At 34.2% G+C, this 15,221-nt stretch overlaps 1 pseudogene; it reads left to right on the top strand.

The window, feature by feature from the left end:
• Nucleotides 1–4,524: 4,524 nt before the first annotated feature.
• Nucleotides 4,525–9,703, top strand: LOC107470843 (probable ribose-5-phosphate isomerase 2; annotated as a pseudogene).
• The last annotated feature ends 5,518 nt before the right edge of the window (nt 9,704–15,221 follow it).

Genomic DNA, 15,221 nt, shown 5'->3' with positions numbered 1-15,221 from the left:
TATGCAACCTACATCCAGTCTCCTCCACAACTATAGAAGAATTTCACTATAGTTAACAATATTACATACACCAATAACACAGGATTGACCCAATCCTTTCACACTCAAGTTCTAACCTAACTTGACATTGGCTATGCTAATACCTAACTATTCACTCTTAGTGCTAACCCAACTAAGAAAGGGATACCTTACAGGTACAAGATACAAGACATAGACATACCTAAAGAAATCTGAAAATAACTCCAGGCTTTTCTCTCAAGTGTTTCACTCAGCCTTTTTCCACTCATGGCTTTTACTTGAGTTTTCTCACAATGCCTTTTCTCACTAGAAATTACAGAATGATAAATATTGAAAAGTACATTACAATCAGTAAAACATGAAGGAGATTGACTTCATCAACAGCCTCTTTGCTATGTGAAAAACCAGCTTTGCAAACCACTGATTTAGTTCTTCAGTATTGGCCGAATGCTTCTTTGATAGAAAGCATTATCCAAGTAGAGGAACTTCACAGGGAATACTTCACAGAACACTGTTCTCACTCCCTGGTTTTCTCTCCTTAGTTCTGAATGAGCAAGAAGTCTTCTTTTATTTTCCTTGCATGTTGCTGGGACCTTCTCCCAAGGTCAACACCTTGAGCCTTGAGCTTTACCAATCACAGATTCACTTTTTCTGAATAATCCTCAGAATAGAAATTTTTTCTCTGACTTTCTCATCTTGACCGAAAGCCACAATGCAGTAACCATAGAAATCTTCTCATGGTCAACTTGATATTGGCCATTGAAAAACTACTTGGTCCCCAAGTATCACTTGTGACCGTAGATGTGAAACAGAATAGGGCAGAGAACAACTTTCTCTTGAATGCCATTTTCGGATAGAGCAGAAAGTTGGGAAGAAGAGAAGAAGATCTGATGCATGCAAGATGAGATGGATTACCTTTAACCAAAGCTTGATTTGGTTTGGATTTTCTGTTTTAGCTTTCTGTGTATCAAGCTTAACCCTTCTCTCTCTTGCTTCTTTGGTGTTTTGCTTGGTGAAGAAGCTCTTTCACTTTCGTTCTTTTTCTTACTTTTCTGAAGCTGATTTGACTTGGTCAGAGAGAAGAGATACGTTGCACATTTTGGAGGAGTGAAGAATTCAATCTTACATGAGAAGCTTTGTGGAATGGATACGGGCTTGGATCGGTTTGGTTCATGTAACCCGTTTGACCCATCTGATTTCTTTGGCTTCTATCTTTTGCTTTTTCTTGGGCTTTTGATTTTTGCTTTCAACCCAATCATCCTTGCTAATTGCTTTTTATTCCATTTGGGCTATTGAAATTTTGGTCTGCAACAATAAATAATTAGTAAAAAAGTAAATACAATTAATCAACACTAATTATTTATTTTGCCCAAAAATAATGTTTGTCATCACTAATTAATTTAGTTAATTTCTTAACTCAACACTAGCAGTTGGTAAATGCGAAAAATTTGGGAGAAGCCACGTATTACAGAGATTATACGAAATTCTGCATTCTTGCAAAAAAAATTCTTGTGAATTACAAAAACATGAAATTCTTACTGTTGAATTATATTTGTCTCGATATTAAAAAATATTTATTGAATTTGCGTCAAACTATGTTTTTATCCATATCTTTTAACCTTTAGAATTAAACTTTAACTTGTATCTAAAAATATAGGATAAAAATATATATGACATATACGTAATAAAGAATAAAAAAATTATAGTTGGCATTACTTAATTAATTAAATTATTTAGTGGAAGTTTATACGGATGAATTTTTTTCTTAACTTTAATATTTACCAGTAAGTTTAAAAAATTTGGTTGAAATTAAATTTTTTATTAAATAATTGAATAATATAATTATTAAGTAATGTATAAAATATAAAATGAGCATCTGAAAAATTTGGTGTAGTATTTTTTTTCTAAAATATCATTTATTGTACATAATTTATTACAAAAATGTTTGATTTTATTATTTATTAAAAGATAATAAATTAATTATATTGATTAATGTCATTTATTATTATTATTATTATTATTATTATTATTATTATTATTATTATTATTATTATTATTATAGATTTAATATATACATAAACAATGTAAGAAGCACATCATTACTTATCAATATATTAATATTGATTAAATTTTTCTTTCTTCAGCGCCTTATGCCAGCCCATTTCTCTCTCTCTCTCTCCACATGTCTCCTTGTCATTGGCTCCATTCTCATGCACGGAATCATTTCTAGATTTTGCATGCAAATTAGTGCCATTATCTTTGCCTAAATTATTGGCCGGATCAACAGTTTTTGTTCCACCTGAATTTTAAATTTTCGGATCTGATTTGTCGTTGCCCTGCGACTCTCCCTGAACAGATTCAACCCTATTCTCTTCATGGGAATCCTCCCTAAGCATTAAGATTTATCATGATCATGTCTAGTACAAAATTCACAAAGCAGAGTTAAAATTTCCTACTAAAATTATAACTGAATTTATGTATTCTGTTGGGCTGAATTTGTGAGCCGCGAGACTTCTTTATTGTTGTTATGGGCTAAGGTGAAAGAGTGGTTTAATAGGCCCCTGCAAGCTGGTGGATGGCTTGGATAAATTCCGATGAAATGGTTGAGGAAGACGCATGTGACGTGGTGATGCAGAAATATAGAAGGAGATGCTGTGCTTGAGGGAGAAAGAGCAAGCGCGTAGAGCGTGATAAGATTGATCTTCAGAGGGCGCATATAACGCGATAAGAGAGAGGGCGCATATATCGCAATAAAAGAGCGCGATAAGATTGATTTTACATATAGCGCGATAAGAGAGGGTGGAGATGTTGTGCTTGAGGGAGAAAGAGCAAGCAGTGATCTCTTCAGAGGGCGTCTAGAGCACAATAAGACTGATTTTCAAATGGCGCATAGAGCGCGATAGAATTGATCTTCAGAGGGTGCGTAGAGCGCGATAGGATTGATCTTCAAAGAGCACATAGAGCGCAATAAGAGTGATATTTAGAGAGCGCGTAGAGCACGATAAAAGAGTGCGATAAGAGAGAGAGGAGATGCTAAAACAGAGTGCAAACGGGACTGCTTGAAACAGAATACAGACAGAACTGTTGGAAGGAGGCGCAAACAGAACTGCGGGAAGGAATAATCTTTGAATAATTATTTATTAAAAAAAATCATGAGTCAACTAATCTAAATAAGAAAAATCCATCATTCAATTGTCCAAATAATTACTTTAGATCGGAAAAAGTTTTATTTAGATAGATTACACTTAAATGAAAAGAATTCATTATGCAATTGTTTTAAGAGAAATAATTTCTTTATTTTTAAACTCAATATTTTTACGATTGAGTTACTATTTCAAGCATAGTAAATTTATAATTATTGATTATGACAATTTGAATTTATTTTGATATGTCTTCGTCAAAATCTCAAAAACTCGAATGCTCAAGCTCACAAGTTACGAGTTGGGGTATCCACAATGAAAAGTCCATAAAACTGAAAAATAAAAAAAAAATCTGACATTCAAGGAATAGAAACATTGACTCTTAATCCTAGAATCACAATATACAAACTTTGATTTAAAAAAATCTAACTTCCAAACTCATAAAGCAAGGTGGAAACCTAGGATTGATAGAAATTATGGTCAGAGATCGAATTTTATAAAAAAAGTAAGCAAAATAAAAAGCTTTACCTTAAAGGATGAGACACTTGGGCTGAGATCTGAAATTCGGAAATTTTTTTCGAAAGAAAGACATACCGAGTTTGAAGCTTTGTTCTAGAATATTTTTATAAGCCCAATACTAACAACTGAGTCCAAGAGTATAAGAAGTTCTAAAAAACTGGTTTGATGATTAAGTAATCTCTTGGATTTCAAAAAATATGTTACAAAGAGTAGGGGTGTTCAAAACCGATCCGGACCGAACTAAACCGATGAAGTGATGAACCGAACCGAAAAAATTGAAAACCGAAAACCAAAAAAACCGAAAAAACATTGTTTTGTTGTTTTTTTACGGTTCGGTTTGGTTTTCGATTCTTACCACCAAAACCCTAACCGAACCGAACCGAACTAGTTCTCTCAAAAATCCTAAAAATTAAAAACTACCAACCCCAACCCCCCTAAAACGAGTCCTAGTGTGTGTTACCCTACTGACTCCATCCCTCCCTAAATTCCCCATGGAAATCTAACCCCCAAATCCCAGATCGGAGCCAGCCTGAGCCACCATATCTCACCCTCTGCGGCCTGCGCACCCACTCACCTAGCCACGGAACCAGCCTGATCCACCCACCTCCTTGAGTCTCGAAGCCTTCCTCCAAAACCCACCGCCGAATAGAGCAGATCCCCCACCGTCGGTGCACCACGAAGACGAAGACCCAGCTCAACACAGCACCTCGCCTGGCTCGCCACCACCCAGTCATCCACTGACCCAAAAGCCACAGGACAACACAGTAGACAGCACCGACGGGTGACGATCAACACAGGACCTCCGACCTCGCCACCTCCGACCTTGCCGCCTCCACCAGTAGCGTTTATGGGTTCTGGATTTAAGGTCACCCACAATCAAGACAGCCCCTCCCAATCTCCCACCCAGCCACCGATTGAAGTGCATATGGAGCCCAAGCCATCTTTTCAGGTAATCTTTACTGATGCATTGTTAGATTTGCTGGTTATTTTTCAGTTTAGGGTTATTGTTGGTATTGCTGTTTACCATCTATTCAGTTTATTATTGGTAATTTGGTCTTGCTGATTTATTGTTCAGTTTAGGGTTATGAGTTTATTGTTCAAGTTTTGTTCAGTTTATCGAAGACGAAGACGATCTGAAGAAAATCGCCGCCTACAAAGCCGTTGAGTACGTCAAATCCGGTATGGTTCTCGGCCTCAGAACTGGCTCCACTGCCAAACACGCCGTCGACCGAAACGGCGAGCTTCTCCACCAGGGCAAGCTCAAGGACATCGTCGGAATCCCCACTTCCAAGAAGATGCACGAGCAAGCCTTCTCTCTCGGGATCCCCTTGTCAGATCTGGACTCTCATCCCGTCGTTGATCTCGCCATTGACGGTGCCGACGAGGTTGATCCTTACCTTAACCTCGTCAAGGGCCGCGGTCTATGAAGCACGGACACTTTGTTTAATTGCCGTGTCAGAGTGTCAGACACATTTTGGACACGACGCACGGAGACACTCATCCGACACGCGTGTCTCCCGTGTCCAAACGTGTCCTGTCCAAAAAAACAAAAAACAAGCCGGACACGGCCCAGACACGGCCGGACACGGCCCAATGCCATTTTGGAACATCAATTTCACTTTCAGTCTTTCACCCTTCACTTTAACAAAAAGTTAAAAACCTAACCTTTCACCTCCACCCCCAAACCCGTCTCTGGCTCTGTGGCTCCAACCCACTCGCCCTCTCCTCACCGCCAGTCTACCACCACCTCCAGCTATCGCCGCCACCTCCGGTCGTCACCGCCGTGGATGTTCATCATCTCTCTCCACACCCACTCACTCTTAATCTCAGCATCTCCTCTTCACTACCGTCACTTCTTCTGTGGTGCTTGTCATCGCCGTTCGCTGCCGTTCGCTGCCGTTCACTCCCCGGTTCGCCACCTCTTCGTTGCCGTGTTCGCCACCTCTCCGGTCGCCACTTCTACCGTGACCGTTGCCCTGCTCTCGTGCTTTTCTGCATCCTCCATTTCAATTAAGGGAGAATATTTATTTTTTTATCAATCAGTTTTCTGGTTCTGTATTTCTATTTTTCTCTGGCCTCTGTGCTTCTCTTTGGTTCTGATTTGTTTTGTCATTTTTGTGCTTCCATTTGATTTTGGATTTCTATTTTGTTATGTGCATCTCCTTGGTTTGGTTTTGTTTTGTTTTGTTTTGTGCTTCTTGAATTAGATATTTTTAGAGACTTCTTTCATAATTTTTTACTGCTGCTATGAGAAGATTAGAAACTAGAAAATAATAGAAAGACACAGAACTGATAGAAAAAAGACAAGAGGAAAAAAACTGGATTGATCGTTAATTTGTTTTTTAGCATACATAATATGGCAATATTCAGCACTTATGTATATGAAGTGGAATATGGCAGTGACTTGTAAGATTCCTAGAAATCAATTTATTTTGAGTTTTAGTGTAAATGTCTAGACTCTAGATAGCAATTTGTCTGTACTATAATTTGTTCTATATGCATTTATGTATATGCCGTTATTATATATATCATGGTTCTAATGCTAATCCTGATTCATAGCTTTAGGTTATGTTTCTCTTCTTAGTAATCATGTTCATATTGAAGGATTATTTGTTAAGGTTTTGTTGTGTTCCTTGGTAATTTGCACCTTTTATAATATTATAATATGTTTTTATCTGTTTCTTTTGTAGTAAACATTAAACAATAATAGCTGGGAATGAACTCAGCTTACTTACACAAATGTTTAGTATTATATAATAATTTTCTTTGGTTTTGTTTTCTCTTAATGCTTTTTTTGGTTCTGTTTTGCTCAAGAAATTGAATTATAAAAAAATAATTTTGTTTCTTAAATTATTGTAGGATTGTGAGAGATGAGTTCAGAGAGTGTTCAAAACAATTTTGAAGAAAGTGTTGATAAGCCTTTATGGAAATTTGTAACAAAGAAAGATAAAATTAAAGGGGCGGAAATTTTGAATTTCAATATAAATTTTGCAAAGTTTTATTCAGTGGTTCTTATACTAGAGTAAGAGCACATTTATTGAAGATTTCAGGAAAAGGAATTAGATTTTGTGCAAAAGATACATCAACAAAGCTTGAAGAACTTAAGAAACTTGATAGTGAAAGTACATTGTTGCATGAAAGTAAAAAGGCTAAGTCAATTCCTCTTCCACCCTTATCTAATGCAAGTGAAATTGATTCAAGAAAAAGAAGAGCTACTGGACCTTTAGAGAAAGTTTTTAATGTGAATGCAAGGGAGACTCTAGATTTACATATTGCTAGAATGTTTTTTTCATCTGGATTACCTTTTCATCTAGCAAAAAATCCGTATTTTGTCAAAGCTTTTTCTTATGCTGCCAATAATTATATTGATGGTTATATTCCTCCTGGATATAATAAATTGAGGACAACTTTGCTTGAGAAAGAGAAGCAACATGCGGAGAGAATGTTAGAACCTACTAAGAATTCATGGAGTGGAAATGGAGTGAGCATTGTAAGTGATGGATGGAGTGATCCCCAAAGGAGGCCTCTTCTTAATTTTATGGCTGTAACTGAAAGTGGGCCTATGTTTTTGAAAGCTGTAGATTGTTCAGATGAGATCAAAGACAAGGATTATGTTGCAAAGCAAATAAGAGATGTCATAAGAGAAGTCGGTCTCTCAAATGTAGTGCAGATTGTGACTGATAATGCGCCGGTTTGTAAAGCGGCTGGTTTATTGATTGAAGCTGAATTTCCATATGTTTTTTGGACTCCTTGTGTTGTTCATACTCTCAACCTTGCTTTAAATGACATTTGTGCAGCTAAGAATACAGAGAAGAATAATTTTGTCTATCAAGAATGCTCATGGATTACTCAAATTGCTGATGATGTTTCTTTTATAAAAAATTTTATTGTTAATCATCATATGAGGTTATCTATTTTCAATGAATTTAATACATTATTACTTCAAAGGATATTTGTGCAGTTAAGAATACAGCGAAGAATAATTTTGTTTATCAAGAATGCTTGTGGATTACTCAAATTGCTGAAAATGCTTCTTTTATAAAAAAACTTCATTGTTAATCATCACATGAGGTTATCTATTTTAAATGAATTTTATATTGAAGTTGCTTAATGTTACTCCTACTTGATTTGCTTCTACTATTGTGATGCTAAAAAACTTAAGGTTGTTAAAGCAAAGACCCAAAAAGATGGTTATAAGTGAAAAATGGTCTTCAAGCAAGAAAGATAATATTGGCAAAGATGAGTTTGTTACAGAAAAGATTTTGAGTGAAAATTGGTGGCAAAAAATTGATTATATTCTTGCTTTCACAAATCCTATTTATGATGTTTTAAGAAGTACAGACACAAATGCACCTACTCTTCATTTGGTCCATGATATGTGGGATTCAATGATCAAGAAAGTAAAAAGTGCTATATATCTCTATGAAAGAAAAGATGAACAAGAGTCATCGTCCTTCTACGATGTTGTGCACTCAATATTAGTTCAAAGATGGACAAAAAGTAGCACACTTCTTCATTGTTTAGCACATTCATTGAATCCAAGGTAACTTTTTACATTTATTGTTTATAACTTTTATTTATAAGTGAAGATAATTGAATCATTATTAATTTATGCTTAAACACTAATTATATAGGTCTTATAGCCACCAATGGTTGAGAGAAGATCTTACACGAGTTTCTCCTCATCAAGATATTGAGATCACTAATGAGAGAGTTAAATGCTTGAAGAGGTATTTTCCTAATGAAGAAGAGAGGAGAAAGGTAAACATTGAACTTGCAAGCTTTTCTGATGGTAGAGGTGTCTTTGATGATTATGACTCTTTGAATGATAGAGGCATAGTTGATGCAAAGTCTTGGTGGCTAATTCATGATAGTAAAGCAAAATTTCTTCAACTAATTGCTCTTAGGCTACTAGGGCAACCATCTTCATCTTCTTGTTGCGAAAGGAATTGGAGCACATATTCTTTTATCCATTCCCTGAAAAGAAACAAGTTGAAGCCTAAACGTGCAGAAAATTTAGTATTTGTCCACACTAATCTTCGTCTTCTTTCAAGAAAAACTCCACAACATAATAAAGGAGAAACTATGATGTGGGATATTGCTGGAGATGCTTTTTCACCAATTGATGAAGAAAATGGTGTTTTTGAAGTTGCTCACCTTTCTCTTGATGAACCGGAGTTGGAAAGAGTAACTTTTTCTAATGATGAAGATATCAACCATATATGATGGAGAAAGAATGACTTTAGATAACTTTTTTTTTGTGTACATGTAATGTACAAAATTCTTACTATCTTTATTAAGACATAGGAATTTAGAATTTTATCTTTTGAATACCTATACACTTTAGTCATATGGTTATTTTTGAAAATATCTCTATTAAGACATATCTCTATTTAAATATATTATATTATTAATATATGCGTGTCCCCATGTCCGACAATTTTTTAAAATTCGTGTGTCGCCGTGTCGCGTGTCGTGTCGTGCCCCGTGTCCGTATCCGTGTCCGTGCTTCATAGGCCGCGGTGGCTCCCTCTTGAGGGAGAAGATGGTTTAAGGTGTTTTCAAGAAATTTGTTGTAATCGTCGATGAGTCTAAGCTCGTTAACTATATTGGTGGTAGCGGTTTGGCTATGCCCGTTGAAGTTATTCAATTTTGTTGGAAGTTCACTGCTTCTAGGCTTCAGAATCTCTTTCAAGAATCTGGTTGCGTTGCAAAGCTCAGAACTTTGGGCGAAAAGGCTGAGCCTTATATCACTGATAATGGCAACTATATCATTGATTTATATTTCAAGCAGAGTATTGGGGATTTGAAGGCTGCCAGCGATTCCATTCTGCAAATCGCCGGTGTTGTGGAGTATAGAATGTTCATTGATATGGCTACCACTGTTATTGTTGCAGGTGAACTTGGCCTAACTGTCAAGAATAAGTAATAGCTTAATTCAAACACCATTAAATGACATGAACAATAATGTAGGTAAAATTGGAATAATCAGGGAGGTAGTTTAATTCGTTAAGGTTGATGCTTTGACATTTGGGGTGCCCTTTTAGGGGGCTTCTAACATACGATATCTGGTGTAGTTGCAATTGCTGGAGAAAGTATCTTAATTTCTCCGCCAATTTTGTTATTTTTGACCTGGTTTGAGCAAGCAAGCATAAGAGAATTTTATAGACTTACTGGGAATTTAGATATTCAGTTCATATAATGGTTCTTGTGTTTTGTATACAACTTGTTATTGAGCTGATATTGTATCTTTTTCATTAAATTATCGATAACTTTTTCATTCCTTTCATCAGTTTTCCATATATGGTATATATAATTCAAGCTAATGTTTATTTATCTTTTGTCTTTTAATTTTATATCTTCTATCACAATACAATTTCCACAAAAAACCTTATTCTCTGTGCCTTGAAACTGCTAATACAAAGAATAGAATCTTAAAAAGAAGAGGGGGGAATGAGAGGAGGGGGCGGAAGGGGGAAGACAGAGAATCCTCCTAACAGCTCATTTAGGATATACTTTTCTGAATACTCAGAATGGTGCAAAATTTGTTGTACTTGCAAATTTAGCAACATTTGATCCTGGATAAATCACATAGAATCTAAAGACATAATCTTGCTTTGCTTTTGAGAATACTCTAACAATAAGAAAATTTACTTATATTGGAAAATCTTGTAATAACATGAATGATGCCAGTGTGCCTGTTGCCACCAAACATTCTGCCTTCTATTTTATTAAAAAGTCCAAATTGTTATGAAGTTAAGCAGATTAGACAAAGAAACCCAACTTTCAGGAGTCAGCAACAAAATCATAAAATTTGAACACAGAATTAATAATTTCTTCATTTCCAACCATTATACAACAAAGGTAAGTTTCATTTATAGAGTAGATGACAGGATGCACAATTTGAGTAATTTACTCTGAGCTTAAAAAATGGAGCTAAATCCTAACCTCGTATTGGTTACCTATACCACCTAGCAAAAAAATCCCATCGAAGTTGCTAAATCACAGGAACACTCCCGTTTGGTTGTTGTATTGTTCTGAGAGGATTTCCTACAAAACCAAGCCCACGTCACTTCTATGGACATCTAAGTTTCCCATAATATTAATACAACTACTACAACTACTAAAAAAGACCTTCACAGATCGTGAATCAAAACTAGTTAAGGGTTCATATGGCTTCATAGGTTTAATTCACTACACAAATATTAATATCACAGACAATTCCTTAGTTTTGGAGAGTAGTCTGAGAGATTTCAGTGCAGATATGGCCGTGCTCATGCGTAAGTAATTCATTGTGTAGCTTTGTTTAATTCTAGTGAATCTAGTAAGAGACTGGAGTTGAGAGACGGGAGTTGTTCTATAAACTTGAAATACTGACTGCATCGCTTATGTTTTTCTCATCCTTATGTGTAATTTACAACTGGCTCTTTGGTATTATTTAGCATTTTTCTCTAACAATTATCATTGTTTCACACAGCCATTCATCTGATTCTTTTTTGAATGATTGGTGGATGAAGGTAAATAACTAGGATTTTACTGATTTTGTAGATGGATCTGATTTGTTTGCAAATGTTGAGGTAATGATCTAAAAGAAAACAAGGTTTCACATACATATTTGATTCAGTTCTTTTGGTTACTTCACTGTATGACTAACTTTCTTTGCTTGACTCAGTACCCTATTGAACCATGGGGTCTGATTGAAGAACTGAATCATTTCAAGCTCAATTATGGCAACCCTCTAATGCTTCACTGTATAATTATTATTGTTGTTGTTCTTATTATGTAACTTTTTTTTTATTTCAGGTTGGTTTGCATTAAGAAGTTTAGCTATTTTGTTGGAGAAGACATCATAACTTTGCTATCAGTTCAATGTCAATTTATTTTTATTTTCAGTTGTGTTGACTGTTGAACTATTGAACTTCTTTAATTGTCGTATTTGAATTCTGTTGTCGTTAAATTTTATTAGATCAAGACTTTGTTAGCTATTGTGTATTTCGGTTTGTCGATTTCAATGTTATGACTTTGCATAATAGTATGGTAGAATTTTTTTTTATTTGATTGAAAAACCGAACAAACCGACCGAACTGTACTTTAATTAGACGATCGGATCGGATGGCTTTTCCCTCAAAAACCGAACCAAACCATTTCGCGAACACCCCTACCATCAACTATGATATTCTTGATCACAAGCAACTCTAAATTTATTTGAACACAAGCACGGACATATCTCTCATTCTTTGCCAGTTTGGTGGCCAAATCGACTTTTACAGCTGCAATACGTAGCATTGCCTGCTCCTGATAATACCATATTGGGAGACCGGAGACCCGAATCCAACGTAGAACCGAAAGATTGTTCACCGGGTTGGAAATCAACATCCCATGGTTTCACCACTACGTAGTGACCCTTAATCAACCCAATACCGATCAAACATGACATTCTCACAATCCTCAACAACATCGAATTTTACTAGAAAGTACCCAAATTCCACATCTAACAAAGTGAAACTTTTTTTTTATGTCATACTACCCTCAGCTTATGAGAAAGAGCTATGTATCTATACTTTCTGTACAGGACCTTGATCACCAAGGCTTCTCTATAAAATTCGACCAGATAGGTCTTTGTCTTTGCCGTTAAGCTTACACATGGTGGTTGAGAATCACCTCTTTGCCTATTACCTTCGACTTTGCTGTACCAACGACCTTATCTCAAGAAGAGACTTTAGGAATCTTCTGAAAATCATCCCAAAAAAATCTTTCTTATCACCAGATGCATACTCACCCACACTCTTCCCTTGTTTCTCCGATGGCATGCCGTCATCCTCCCTTGTTTCCCCCCTCATTTCTTCATTTTGGGAATATTCAATTTGAATACCAGTGTACTCCTATGTACTCTCTTGCACTCTAATCCTAATTACGTAGGTATAATTTATAAATTTCCTAATTGAAAATGCAATTATTAGTTACGATAATTGGAAATAATCAAACCATGAAAGAAAAATCGATTACTGGATACCTTTTCTTGCGGGATCGGTTTTAAACCGATTACCGCATCTTGATCTAAAACCAAAACGAAAGAAAAGAAAATGGTAACTCGAATCTGTTGCCATATTTTTTGCATACGAATTCGTACTTGGAATGAGCATGCGAAGAGTGATCTTCCAGTGAACTTTTCTGCGGGAAAATGAGCACATGCATATTAAAAAACATCTACACAGACAGTTAATATTATAATAGAAAAACATCTATACCGATACGAAAGTTTGGTATCCAATTTCTTCTTTCCCGACGACAGAATTTAAAAACTAATTCACTCTTAATAAAAAAAACTGTCACTACATATTCAATTCTTTTTTATAAAGAAATGATTCTACCCACGATAAAATTTAAAATTGATTCATTTTATTACAGGTAACACAAAACTTAACATGATAATTTATTTTTTTTGCTATAAATTCAATTTTTGCTTAATATCTATATTCTACTCTTTAAAAAATCTAGGAATGGAAGCGCATGATCATGGAATTGGTACACAGACGTCATAATAATATAATTGGTTGATATTCTATAACAAAATTAATTAAATTAATATACACTATTTATATATTTCTGATATCTATTGTTTAACTAAAAAAAATGTACATACAACATAGTATTTCTTAATGAAACAATATATAAAGTTACTAGAATTTGGTGTCCAACTCTTTTAAACTTCGTGTATCTTTACACAATTCATTTCAAAAAATAAATTTATAAGACAAAATAATAATTTTTTTTAATATTCCATCCTCATCATATAATATTAAATAGTTAAAAAAATTAAAATAAACAATATATTCATAAATAATAATAACAAATAGAATAAAAAAAATATAAATATATCTCTTATTTCTTGTTATGTGTATTTTTGAATATGAATAAATAGGTATATCTTACAAAGTAATAACTATGAAATAAAAATAAATTTATTACTCTATATTATAAAAGAAGTACCGAGTACTCTTTAACTAAAACTTTTATTATAAATTTATTACGAAAAAATGTATTTATATTTTAAAATAATATAGATGTTTGGGATAAAAAATAAAAAATCGAAGAATATGTCTTTGCATTCTTATATTAAAATATAAATGAAATCATTTTATATACAAAAATATTATTTTCTAAGATAACTACAAAAATTTCTTAAACGCTCCTAATTTAATTCGTTGATCTAGTAACACACAACACTTGATAAGATATTAAATAGTATTCTTATATTAAAGTTTATCATAATAATTTTATTATCAAAATAGTTATTTATATATTGTGTTAAATTAATGCAACATAATGATTTTTAATATACTTTAATTTAATTTTTTAATTTTTATTTTAACTTATATTTTTATATTTTAAAATTTTGGTAATAATATATATTTTTTATAATTTTAAAATTAAACTAGGAGAAATCTGACTTAAATCCAAACACAACACTAGAAGAAGAGCAATTCACCTGCCTTGTGTCATGCACAAAATTCTTGTCATATTCTTGCAAAAAACTCAGAAATATTCATGCTTAAAGAAGGTCCGCCAAGTGGTAGCTTGTCGAATCAGTTTCTTGTTGATAATGTTTCAAGGTCTGCAGCTACCCATATGGATTTGACAAGAAGCAACTTTCTTTCAAAACTTTATTCTTTTGCCAGCAACACAGGTAATATGTTATTAAGTTGTTTTATTTGGTCTTACTGTTATACCAAGCTGCTTATGCTGATCATGACATGTGCTAAATTAAGTAAATTCGGCAATTATCAAAAGAGTATCTCTAGCTATAAGTGGGTTCGCAGCATTTTGGTACTAATTAATTATTACGTAACTAGTTTTGAAGCACAAACTTTGACGAGGAGAAACAGATATGTTGCAGCACCTTTTGTTGCATTTGGATAAGCCACATAACATTTAGTTGTTATAGTTAGTGTGTTTGAGTGAGAGAGTGTGTTAGTGTGTGTGTGTGGTTTTTTTTAGTAGTTATAGTAGTTGTATTAATATTATGGGAAACTTAGATGTCCATAGAAGTGACGTGGGCTTGGTTTTGTAGGAAATTCTCTCGGAACAATACAACAATCAAACGGGAGTGTTCCTGTGATTTAGCAACTTTCGATGGAATTTTTTTGCTAGGTGGTACAGGTAACCAATACGAGGTTAGGATTTAGCTCCATTTTTTAAGTTGATAGAGTAAATTACTCAAATTGTGCATCCTGTCATCTACTCTATAAATGAAACTTACCTTTGTTATATAATGGTTGGAAATGAAGAAATTATTAATTTTGTGTTCAAATTTTATGATTTTGTTGCTGACTCCTAAAAGTTGGGTTTCTTTTTCTAATCTGCTTAACTTCATAACAATTTGGATTTTTTAATAAAATAGAAAGTCGGGTTTCTTTTTCTAATCTGCTTAACTTCATAACAATTTGGAATTTTTAATAAAATAGAAGGAAGAATGTTTGGTGGCAACAGGCACACTGGCATCATTCATGTTATTACAAGATTTTCCAATATAAATAAATTTTC

Source organism: Arachis duranensis, chromosome 10 (genome assembly GCF_000817695.3).
Source record: "Arachis duranensis cultivar V14167 chromosome 10, aradu.V14167.gnm2.J7QH, whole genome shotgun sequence".
Taxonomy (NCBI): Eukaryota; Viridiplantae; Streptophyta; class Magnoliopsida; order Fabales; family Fabaceae; genus Arachis; species Arachis duranensis.
Note: the sequence above shows the minus strand (reverse complement) of the source record. Positions and strands in the feature narration are given on the sequence as shown.